The sequence below is a fragment of the Sciurus carolinensis genome, unplaced genomic scaffold, assembly GCF_902686445.1.
Source record: "Sciurus carolinensis unplaced genomic scaffold, mSciCar1.2, whole genome shotgun sequence".
NCBI lineage: Eukaryota > Metazoa > Chordata > Mammalia > Rodentia > Sciuridae > Sciurus > Sciurus carolinensis.
In genome coordinates, this window is record NW_025920280.1 from 165,974 (window position 1) to 178,257 (window position 12,284).

The 12,284-nt window shown below is 43.7% G+C and overlaps 1 pseudogene; it reads right to left on the minus strand.

The window, feature by feature from the left end:
- Window positions 1-745: 745 nt before the first annotated feature.
- On the minus strand, window positions 746-1,575 carry LOC124975454 (chromatin target of PRMT1 protein-like; annotated as a pseudogene).
- Between the last annotated feature and the right edge of the window lie 10,709 nt (window positions 1,576-12,284).

The window sequence follows — 12,284 nt, forward strand, 5'->3', positions numbered from 1 at the left end:
CTAGTCAAACCAAATAACTTCTTCCTCTCCACTGCAGGTGTAAGGCAGTCCAATCCCTTTGAATATGATACAAAGCCAAGAGGCAAACTGAAGAATCTCATTTGATGGTAGAAAGTGCATGTATCCAATCTAGCATGCTGGTTACCAACTATGTGGTATCAAAGCACCTGGTAGCAATTTCAATCAAATCAGATACCAGGTGTATCCTGTTATGTTTCTCTGTAGCAACATCAATGTTTCCAACTTACTACAGTAACAATGCAGCAAAACATATTTTTCAACTCCATATTTTCATAACACTTCTAAGAGGCTATTTAAACAGGGTGTACAACAGAATTCTATCTCAGAAACTAAGGCATCAAGGAGAAAAACTGGATCTTTCTGGGAGTTTTTTGTGGGGGCACAGAGAATATCAGTGTACGATAGAAGGGAGGCAGAGGTAGGCAAAGCATTGTACACTCAAGGTCAACACATTCATGTTCAAAGTAAGTCTGGGTGAAGCGAGAGGGAAAAACAAAACAAAAAACAAAAAACAATTAAATCAAAGGAAAAAAAGGGTTTCATACAACACACTATCAAAAAGTAAAAGGAACACACTAAATGCACAAACTGGTGGCAGGTAAGTCCATACCTATTGTGATAGGTTCTAGCATCAATCAGGTTTCTTCTCATCTGTTATCTCAAGGTTATTTAGAGATGTGGTGACTTAACAAGAGTTTCTCACAGAAGGATAGGCAAGCAGGCTTCAATCATTGGTTTCTGGATCTATCTATGTCATGCAGGCATCCAACTCGGCATCCAGGTGTCTTTTAGTTTTTGACATGTATGCATCCAACTGGTTGTTCAGCTGCTCCTTGTTCAATACAGGGCCGGTCCATGGCCTTGGCCTCAGCCTAGGTCTCCAAATTCTCCTCTTCCCCAACCTATCATGCCCCAACTTCTACCACTGATTCCACCACAACCCATAGCTCCATGCCCTAGGCCACCTCTCCCAGGACCTCTATGACCTCCATGACCTTGAACACCACCTCTTCTTAAGCCCATTTGGGGAGCTACCTCTTGTCCACCTCAGAGCAGGTTTTGACCTCGGAGCCACATCCCGCCCCTAAGTAGGGTTCTGGGGGCTCATCCCCCATGGAGTCCTCCTCTGGATAAGCCTCTCTGGATTACCGGCAGACCTCATCCTCCAATTGCTCCCCTGGCCAGGGCCCCTATATGTCGGCCTAACTGTGCCTGGAGGTTACTCTTACCCAGGTGCTACTGTAAGCTCTTCTGCTTAAGTTTTAATGCTGCCTGGACAGAGGGCCTATTCTCCACCTGCTGGGCCAGTCTTCTGTTTCTGGCACTGGCTAGATGCTGTTGTTGCTGCATCAAAGCTCAAATATTCACTGGCATCAGCTGTTTGTTCTTCAGCATATTAGTAAAGAAATGGTTTTTGTGCATTGAACCCAAGGGTCATTTAAGTAATGTGTTGTTAGGAAGGAGCTGAAGTTTCTGTTGGCTGCCTCACCACTCATTTAGAGACATCTTGGTGGTGCTTTTTAGCACAACTTTCAGCACTGATTGTGCAGCCATCTTCAAATCCCAAGAATCAAAAGAAATGGATGACAGGGCTCCTCCCAGGGCTGCCACCATGGCTGCCATAGGTGGGCTGGGGACTGGATGAACCTGAGTTGACAGAGGGGCTCAGGTTCAGTACGTGGGCAGTTGGTTAAAAGAGTGAGATGTAGATTGTGAGGCTTGTTCGTTTAGGTTGACTACCTAACCAGCCAATTTGCCTGGTCGTCCGACCTGCCCTTTTCTGTCTTTCATCTGTGCCACCACAGCTGTCACTGCCAACTCCTGCTCGGTGTCCCCATCTTTATTCTTTTTTGAGAATCCTCCCCATTCTGCCAGCACACCTACTTACTACCTGGTGGGCACAGGTGTGTTTGATATTCTGGGAAGAATTTAGCATCTGCACTTCAGCCCACACTATCTCCAAGCAGAAACCCTGGGAAGAGGCCCCTTTGTTTCAATCAGGCTTCTGAGAGGTCATTTTCAAATAGAAGTAAAAAATGACTTCTTATGATCAGAGTGAATTTGCTTTCCTCTCTTCAAAGGCATCATCCCTGTTTATTTTTCAGATTCAAACTGAAATTTTACCTCATTTTCCCTGTACTTGAATCAATAGCTTCTGACACCTGTTCAAGCAGCTCAAGTATCTAGCAAGAACAATAAAGTATTGCCATGTTAATGTTAGAAAAATAAGATAAATTGCAACACTGAGTTCTTCTATAGACAAAGTTTAAAAGAAAAACTAGAGGAAAAATGTATCAGTTAACTTGATACTTTCTTATGTCATGGGAAAATACCACCATAATTCCTAATGTTTAAAGAAATCACAACAGAGATCATTTCCTGGCATTTTGGAGTTTCTATGAAATGATATAGGCACATAGTTTTTAACTAGATAGTGGATATCATTATGGGGAAATATGGATTGCAGTTAAATGGTTTGCAGAGGATTTGGGTGGATGGTGACCTATGATAGTGTCCCTTGCTCCATGATGTGTACACAACAGTCTTTAGCATTCCTTACACTCTGAACAGAGCCCAGGGAATGAGAACCCCTCATCTGGACCTCTGGTCTTGGGCAGCTTCATGCCCCTGCCCTGAAGATGGAGAATGTGAAATTCTGTAGCCAGGTCTACCTTCTCAGTACCCAGACCAAGGAGACTGAAAGCATTTGGAGAGGGCTTCAGGGGCTATGGGTTAAAAGCGTTCACACTCTCTTGCCAAGTTGGGATGCATGCCCCAGTACCCCATGTCATTTAGTGCTTCACAAGAACACAACAGTGAGCTTTTATGTAAAAGCATTTGTTTTTATTTTTACTAATTGAATGCTAATTTAAATATTTTTATACCTTCTGCATGTCAAATGTAGTGTATCCTTAGACAGCATTGGGCAGGATGACTCCCAGATCATAGTCTTTGTTTTGAGAGAATAGGGTCTGAACCCATGAATTATGTTCCTGAGTCCATGTCATCAAAATCTTCCAAAATTAGTGTATCTAGAATATTGTTTTCATTTTACCTGTAAATGCGAAATGGAATTTTGATGGGGAAAATCAAATTGAGGGAGGTTAAGAAGACTATCAGAATTGGAGTGAGGAGCATAGGACTTGGATTGGGCAAGCTGTGGTTTTAGACTTGTCTCTATTGTCTCATCCAGTCACAGCAGCTACTCTTTAAGAGCCAACATTTTGCCTGTACAAACTAACCCCCACGCACATACAGCTACACACTCACATACACCAGGCCATCCTGAGATCCCATCAGTTCAGAAAGTAACATCATGAGCCAAACCTAGTGAGAGCCCATGTAAATGGCAGCTGGTCTCCCTGCCCCACAGCAGAAACCAAAACCCAAATTCATCCAGGAAAGCACCCTCCATTTAACTGAGATTGGCTTCTGAGCAGAACTACACTTGACAACAAATTATATTCTACTTATTGTTCAGGAAGTGGGCTTCTGCAGAGTGAAATGAATCACAGGTCCAAATGACCCTGGGTTTTATGCTCTGGAGCCATGCATGTACCCCCTTTCAGTCACCTGGAAGGGGTAGATGTGTGGTGTGGGTTTCAAGTTGTATTCCTCACAAGTGAAAACTGCAGAGCTTTGATGACTCCAGGACCAGTAGGAACTGAGTCATATAGGAGAATATATGGTGAAAAAGGTTCTTTGTTCAGTTTCCTGATGTTATGGCTTCAGGCCCATTAGCTTTGTTGTCATTATTTTGCTCATTAGAACAAAGGATCCAGAGGGAAACTGGCCAGTAGGGAGTAGAGCAGAGTTAACTCTCCCCAAATGTCTTCATTCCATTGACAATGTTTCTACCATTTTCCATTGCAAATGCTTTCCCTGGGTATTCTTCTGATGTACTTCCCCCTGAAATAGTTTCTTAGGTGTAATAGAGGTTTAATTATGGACTCCTTAGTTTCAGGGCCTGGAAGTTCATACAGACATTGTTTCACTGATTCTCCCATGAAATATTTCATGGTACTTACTTCCAGATCCCAACTGGCTACCTGATCTTGGCCTGGGAGTTGGCAGCAAAAGCTCAGATGAAGTGATTTTAGTAAAGATTCCTCCTTGTTCCTGATAATGCAGGAGAGTTCCTTCTCCATGGAAGTTTCATTTTTCCGAATTTACAGTGGATTGGCAGTGAAATTGAAGAGGTCCTTTATCGCGCTCCCTCTGCCCGCAGAGAGAGACACGACAAACGTCTGAAGCTTTGGAAGTTTATTATGTACAGTCCCTCTCCTACACTTCCCTTACTCCTAGCTTCCGCGCACTCCCAGCTTCTCTTCTCTCAGCTTCTCCCAGCTTCCACGCACTCTCAGCTTCCAGCTCAGCTTCAGCCTCCGCCTCCGCCGCTTCTTCCGCTTCTGCCTCTCCACTCTCCCACCCACCAGGCTTATATACACTTCAACCATTCAGGGGAGAGTACACGAGGTAAACGCGGACAGCTGCAAGCATAGGATAGGTACACGAGGGGGGCATGCTCTAGTCACATCGTTAACTAGCCAATCATTGGAATTCGCTGGTTGTTTACTGTATAGCTGGCCGCTTTTGGCTCAGCGTCAGGCGCCATCTTGACCATGCCCAAGGCTGGGGGTCCTGGAAACCCCGACAGATCCCCCTTCTTTACTATTAAACTAAGGCTCGGGACCGTGTCTGTCTTAGGCTGAGTGGTCAGCATATGTCCTTACCCGTCATCAGAGCCTGCAGAGCATGCTGCAGCTCCTGTCTTAGGTTGGTACACAGCCACCTCTTTCATTACCCGTCTTTGACTACCGGTCCAGCATCAAGAGCCATACTAATGGGGGGCTGTCAGCCTTTAGGGCGGTCATGGCCTGATGAAAGATAATTTAATCTCTCTATTGGCTAGCTCGTAGATGCATGCCAAAACGAATGAAGAGAAGGAGGGCCAAGGCAGAGGAGTACCACCATATCTCCTAAGCCTGCCCGCTGTTTGACAAATCTATAAACAGAAGAAAAACCATATAGCCATATTAAATACAGAAACAATATACATCCCAGTAGAGTTACAATATGGGCAACACAAAACAGCTCTCAGGGAATAAACGCATCCCAGTCCCAAAAGTTCTTGCAAGGTATCCACTTGTTCTTATAGTGAGTCCACTCTCTGATAGAGTCTCTATGGTCTGCAAGGCTGCAGCTGCATTCTTGGCCAAATGATCGTTGTTATGGTTGTGTCAATGCTGCTACTGCAAGGACTGTGATGACAATGATCACGGCTGTTGCAATGTCAAAGCCTCTTCTGCTTCTCGACAATAGCACTGGCAATTCTACATCTGCAACAGAAACTAGGACTGGTAGGAAGATAGAAATGTGCAAATTGCACGGGTGGCAAAAGAACCATTCCAGCATTGTGAGAGATAGCACACGGTTAGTGAACAGTTAAGAGGTGTTACTAGAAATGTTAGTTGGTAGGAACATAAAAGGGAGGAAATACACAAGCTGACGTGGGAGGAAAAGCAACACCACAGCTAGGGTCAGCAGAACGAGTTGCTCTACTCTGGGTCTGATTTGTAGTATGATTCCAACGGCAAAGTGCAAAAATTCCTCCTGTTAAAGCAAAGAAAGACTAGAGATATCCTTGTCACCAAAAACAGCACGACCTGAAAAATCATCAGTAGAATTGACAGGCTTTTAGAGGAATTGGTGAAAACAAGAAAAGGAAGGATAAAAAATGTGTTAGTTAGAAGTGAAAAATATGGCCAGGCTAACAATGGCCCATAGGTTCCGGGTTTGCCTTTCCGTCTGAGTTTTTGTTATTGGAGGAAGGCTCAGACTCGCCATTGCGAGGAGGAGCAGCATCACTTGCATGCTGTAAAACTCTGATTAGCCTTTCTGGAATCCAGACTGGAGTCTGTTGATCCTGTGGGAAAATACAAACAGACCCTCGGACCCAACGAAGGACTGGATCCGGTCCTTTCCAACAACCTGTCAGGATATCTTTCCATTTTGCCCATACTTGAGGAGTATTATGGGGATTATAATGTCGATCAGCTGCAGAATGGCCATCCCTATCCAGAGTTAAGAAATTTAGAATGAAAAGAACTAAATTAAGTTTATCTTTAGGAGACTTTTAGGAGGCTCCTATTCCCCCTTTTTGTTTATTTAGACAATTTTTAAAAGTAAGATGTGCTCTTTCCACAATGCCCTGTCCCTGAGGATTATAGGGGATGCCAGTGACTGATTGGATGTTAAATGTTTGTAAAAACAACCGGAAGCTTTTGGAAGTATAAGCAGGACCATTATCTGTTTTAATAACTTTAGGTATGCCCCAGCCAGCAAATGCTTGTAGGCAGTGTTGAATGACATCTTTTACCTTTTCTCCAGAAGGAGCGGAAGCCATAATGACCCCTGAAGCAGTGTCTACTGACACATGTACATACTTAACAGTACCAAATTCAGAAATATGGGTTACATCCATCTGCCAAATATGACCAGGCAGCAGTCCCCTGGGGTTAACTCCAAAGGATTGTACTGGGATTAAAGGAGCACAATGTTGACAATTTTTTACTATTTGTCGAGCCATACATTTAGATATAGGAAATTTTCTGCTCAAAGTAGTGGAATTTACATGGAATTTTTCATGAAAGAGTTTTGCTTGTTCCTCTATGGAAAAAACAAAGATCGATTTGGTGGCCATATCTACCAAGTCATTAGCATTGGCCAAAGGTCCTGGTAAATTAGAATGAGCTCTAATATGTCCTACATAGAATAGATGTTTACGCTGTAGGATAAGGTTTTGTAGCGTAGTAAAATAAGAAGCTACCGTGGACATGGAAGAAATATGAGGTACCGTTTCAAGAACCTGTAAAGCATTAACGATATATAAGCTATCAGATAGAAGATTGAATGGCTGATTATCTGCTAATTTAAAGGCTAATATTACAGCTGCAAGTTCAGTAACCTGTGCGGAGTTGGGTGGAACTATTATGGTGTGAAGTTGTTTAATTATAAGTACTGCACCTACTCCATTTTTGGAGCCATCAGTAAAAATGGTTACACAGTCTTTAAGAGGCTGGACACTAGTCACTTTTGGGAAAACTATGGGAGTATTTTTACAGAATTGAATCCAGGGATGTTGGGGATAATGGTTATCGAACTGAGCTGAAGTGGAACAATATAATACTGACGAATCATCATCATTATTAATTAGCCATTTAATTTGCTGAGTGGAATAAGGAGTTATAATAATAGACGGATGGATTCCAAAAACAGTAATGGAAGATTCTATTCCCTTGAATATTACCTGAGCAATAGCTTGGGGATATGATTGCAATGTTTTAGCTGGAGAGCTAGGGAGATTTGTACTTTGCAGAGGTCCTCCTTGCCAAACTATGCCAAAAGGGGTATGCTTCTCTGAGATTATGATTAAACTTAATGGTTGAGTAGGATCACAATGATCAACGTAACACTGCTGAAGTCTATTCTCTACTAGCTGTAAGGATATCCGTGCTTCGGGAGTAAGTTTCCTAGGGGAATTCAAGTCAGGATTACCTTTTAATATATCGAATAAAGGTTTTAATTCCCCTGTGGATAATTTTAAATAGGATCTGATCCAGTTAATGTCACCTAAGAGTTTCTGAAAATCGTTCAAGGTATTCAATTGATCTGTCCTGATGGTCAACCTTGTTGGTCTGACTGTAGTAGCAGTGAGCCTTGTACCCAGATATTCTTGGATCTCCTCTAATTGTAATTTTTCAGGAGCTATCATTAGTCCTCTCTTTTCTAATGCTTGAGTTATAAATTGTAATGCTTCTAACAAAACTTCTTTTTCTGGATGGCAAATAAGTATGTCATCCATATAATGATAAATCAACAATCTCTTAAACTTTTGTCTAGTAGTTGTTAACGCTTTATCTACGTATATTTGACATATAGTAGGACTGTTAGCCATACCTTGAGGCAACACGGTCCATTCGAATCTCTGGTCAGGCTGAGTGTGATTAAGAGAGGGCAAAGTAAAAGCAAATCTCCAAAAATCATTTTTGTGTAAGGGTATAGAGAAAAAGCAATCTTTTAAATCCAGAATAATAGTAGGCCAATTTTTTGGTAGTGCAGTGACAAGAGGGAGTCCACATTGGATGGGTCCCATAGGGTACATTTGTTCGTTTATGGCTCTTAAATCATGTAATAACCTCCATTTTCCTGATTTTTTCTTTGTTAAGAATATTGGAGTATTCCAAGGAGAGGTAGAATGTTGTAAATGACCTGCTTGTACCTGCTCTTGTACTAACTTATGAGCTGCCTCTAGCTTCTCTTTTGTTAGGGGCTGCTGTGGAATCCAGCGAGGCTTATCATCTTTCCATATTATAGGGATTGATGGTTTATCAGTGGCCCCTAGGAAAAACCCAATCCATGAGAATCATTTTTTGGTGGATGTAAAGGCAGTGGTTGGGTAGATCCTTGACTATGTCTTCCTAATCCTTTTTTATCATCATAGTTCATATTTTGTAACATATTTCTTACAGGAGTCCCTTGGTAAGTCTGATCAGTGGTGAGTTTCATATCCATTTGCTGCAGGACGTCTCGTCCCCATAGGCTAATAGGAACATTACAGACATATGGCTGAAATATTCCTGTGTGTCCCTCTGTATCTTTCCACGATAATGAGGAAGCACTTTGATTGGGGCTTTCTGCTACTCCTAAGCCTCTCAAGCTCTGAGCTGCTGTGATCAATGGCCAGTGCTTTGGCCAGACCATTGCGCTAATAATACTTTTGTCTGCTCCCGTATCTAATAAACCTGTAAATTCCATATTTCCCACTATTAATTTTAGGAGGGGCCTCTGTCCCATATCCATAGTAAGGTTTATTAAAGTGGTTCCTGTTGATCCAAAACCTCCTTGTCTTTTATTTGTATTTTCACTGGGCCACAAAGAATGTCGACTGGGCAATATAAGCATTTGTGCAATGCGATCCCCTGGAGAGATGACCGTAATTCCTTTTGATGAAGAGACCAAGGCTTTTATTTGTCCAGTGAAATCAGGATCAATAACCCCTGGGTGTACTATAAGTCCTTTTAGTGTTGAGGAACCTCTACCTAGTAATAGTCCTACACTGTTCTGTGGGATTTTTTCATGCCAATCAGTATCAATCATCTGCACCCCCATATCTGGGGTTAGTATGAGTCTGGAGGTGGCACAGATGTCCAATCCGGCACTTCCTGAGGTGGCTCTGCGCTCCCCTTCTCTGTGGGAGGATACCACCGTCCGGGAACTTGTTGAATTACCCCGTATATTTGTTGCGGGCCCCGGGGAGGGCCCTGTCTCCCATTTTTTTGAAGTTTAGGATTCAACCCTAGGAAATTATCCTCCCTATCTCTAATAGGCTGACAGGCACTATTCCAATGACTTCCTCTTCTGCATCTTGGACATAGCCCTGGGGCATAAGGTGTGACAGGTTTTACTATAGTTATCTCTTGTCTTTTGTTAGGGCATTATCTCCTTGCTGCTGATTTTGTGCATCTATTGAAGCGTATTGGCCTTCTCCTATTAACATCTCAACATTTCTATCGGGAAACCTTGCCACTATGTTTCTGCAAGCAGTTTCAACAGCTATTTCTTGCCACTGAGCTTCTCCAATTGGACATTGTCCTCCAGATAACACTGCTCTGCATAGCTGTTTCCAAATAGTCTTAACTGCCTCTTTAAAGTTTTTTCAATGGTTGATGGTATCTCCATTTGCTCCTCAAATACGGGCAGGTTCTACAGATTTTGAAGCTCTTTTTATTAGGCTTAGGTTTCTCCTACCTTTTTCCCCTTGTTCTTAAGTTTTCACTACCACTTGGTTATTTCTTTTGGGGGTTCTTTGTGTTAGACTTAGTTCCTTTTTTCCCTTGTTCTTAAATTTTTTGAGCAATTATTTTCTAGGCCACCACCACTCAATTTTTTCTCACTTTATTCTCTTTAAGCGTTCTTTTCTGTTACTATTAAATCCTGTTCATGAAGATCCCCCTTGTGGCACACTGAGCAGCTTTTCTTACTTTAGCTGTTTTTTCCCTCAATGGCGTCCCATGGTTTTTTAATAGCCCCCTGAGGGGTTGCTGCATTCAGACCCCATTGTTACTAATTTGAATGGCTTTAGTTATGGCAGTTACAATAACAAACAGTGGCCTAGCTGCCAGGAGCAACGAGATTACTGAAAGGAAAACTATCAAGAGTGCATTAGAATTTTTATAGCGGCTTTTCACGTACTACCTACACCCTAATTGGACCGCTTCAAACGTGTTTCTACTTTCACTTTAATTAGACCGCGTTCCACGCATCAGGACCGCCGACGGCGTATCCCGATACCTTTTGACCTGCGTTCTACGCATCAGGATCCCGATACCTTTTAACCCGCGTTCTACGCGTCAGGATCCCGATACCTTTTAACCCGCGTTCTACGCGTCAGGTCCGCTGATGGCGCGTCCCGATACCTTTCAACCGGACCGCACTCCGTGTGTCCCCAGGACCGCTGATAGCGTATCCTGATACCCTTTAACTTTTTTATAACTGGTTTAACTTGTATACAAAAAAAATTTTTCAAATATCTTACCTTGTTTTCTTTTATAAGGCCTTCATCTTCCCTTCATGTCCCGGGTTTCGGCACCAGTTATCGCACTCCCTCTGCCCGCAGAGAGAGACACGACAAACGTCTGAAGCTTTGGAAGTTTATTATGTACAGTCCCTCTCCTACACTTCCCTTACTCCTAGCTTCCGCGCACTCCCAGCTTCTCTTCTCTCAGCTTCTCCCAGCTTCCACGCACTCTCAGCTTCCAGCTCAGCTTCAGCCTCCGCCTCCGCCGCTTCTTCCGATTCTGCCTCTCCACTCTCCCACCCACCAGGCTTATATACACTTCAACCAATCAGGGGAGAGTACACGAGGTAAACGCGGACAGCTGCAAACATAGGATAGGTACACGAGGGGGGCATGCTCTAGTCACATCGTTAACTAGCCAATCATTGGAATTCGCTGGTTGTTTACTGTATAGCTGGCCGCTTTTGGCTCAGCGTCAGGCGCCATCTTGACCATGCCCAAGGCTGGGGGTCCTGGAAACCCCGACAGTCCTTTGCAAAAGAATAAAACTTTCTTATTATTATAAAACAATTCTTAACCTAAAAAAATTAAAGACAACATAAAAGTAGAATGTTGGAAAAGTACTTAACCAAATCTACTGTCTGTAGATGCATTCACACCTTGCCTTTACTTCCTAGAGGTATCTTTATTGCACTGTGTTTATATTGACAAGCTTTTTGGAACCCTGCTCCCTTCATGCCAGATTGAAGACAAATTTTTCTATACCATTCCAAGGTTTTCATATGCACATTATCAATGCCCCAACGTGTTTCCGTCTATAGGTTTGCCATGATTGAGCAATGTCTTGCTTCAAGGTGGTTGAGGTGGTTTCTGATAATTTACAGCATACATTAACAGTAACTGCAGTAGCTCCTCCCCAGTTGTAGAGTCAGGTGCAGTCCCTCTTCTACCAGACCTTCTCTGGGTCCACCCACCCTTGGGGAACTCCCTTCATTTGTCCATCAGTTTCCCCCACTCCTCTGAAGTCTTCCCACACTCAGATCCCTCTTAAGCCCAAATTTCATCCCATCAGCCTACTGCTTGGAACCTGGGGCTCCCACTCCCCACACAGTAAAGGCTAATTCCTCAATTTAGCAATACCCCTCTCCCCCCAGCACAAATACCAGTGATTTCCACTCTTCTGAACTGTTTTTCTCCCCCTGCATCACTGCCTCATTCCAAACTCCCACGCAGAGAGGACACTTCTCCCCACAGGGAACCCTGAACCCACTGGGGACACCCAGCTCACAGGGAGCCCTGCACTCCCTGTTAGCCCACCCACAGGGTATGCCACACCCACAGGATACACCCCACCTACAGAGAATGCCCCAACCTACAGGGAGCACCCCACCTACAGGGAACACATCACCCATGGGGTTAACTCCTCCCACAGGGAACAGCCTGCCTACAGGGTGCACCCCCACTTCAGGGAAAACCCCACCTCCAGGGAATGCCCCACCCACATAAGACACTACACTCAGGGCACACCCCACCTGCATGGTGCACCCTGCCCACAGGAAACATCCCACCTACAGGGAACACCCCACCCATGGGGTAAACTCCTCCCACAGGGAACATTCCACCTATAGGGAACACGCCACCCATGGAGTGCCCCACCTACAGGGAATACCCTGCCTACATATAC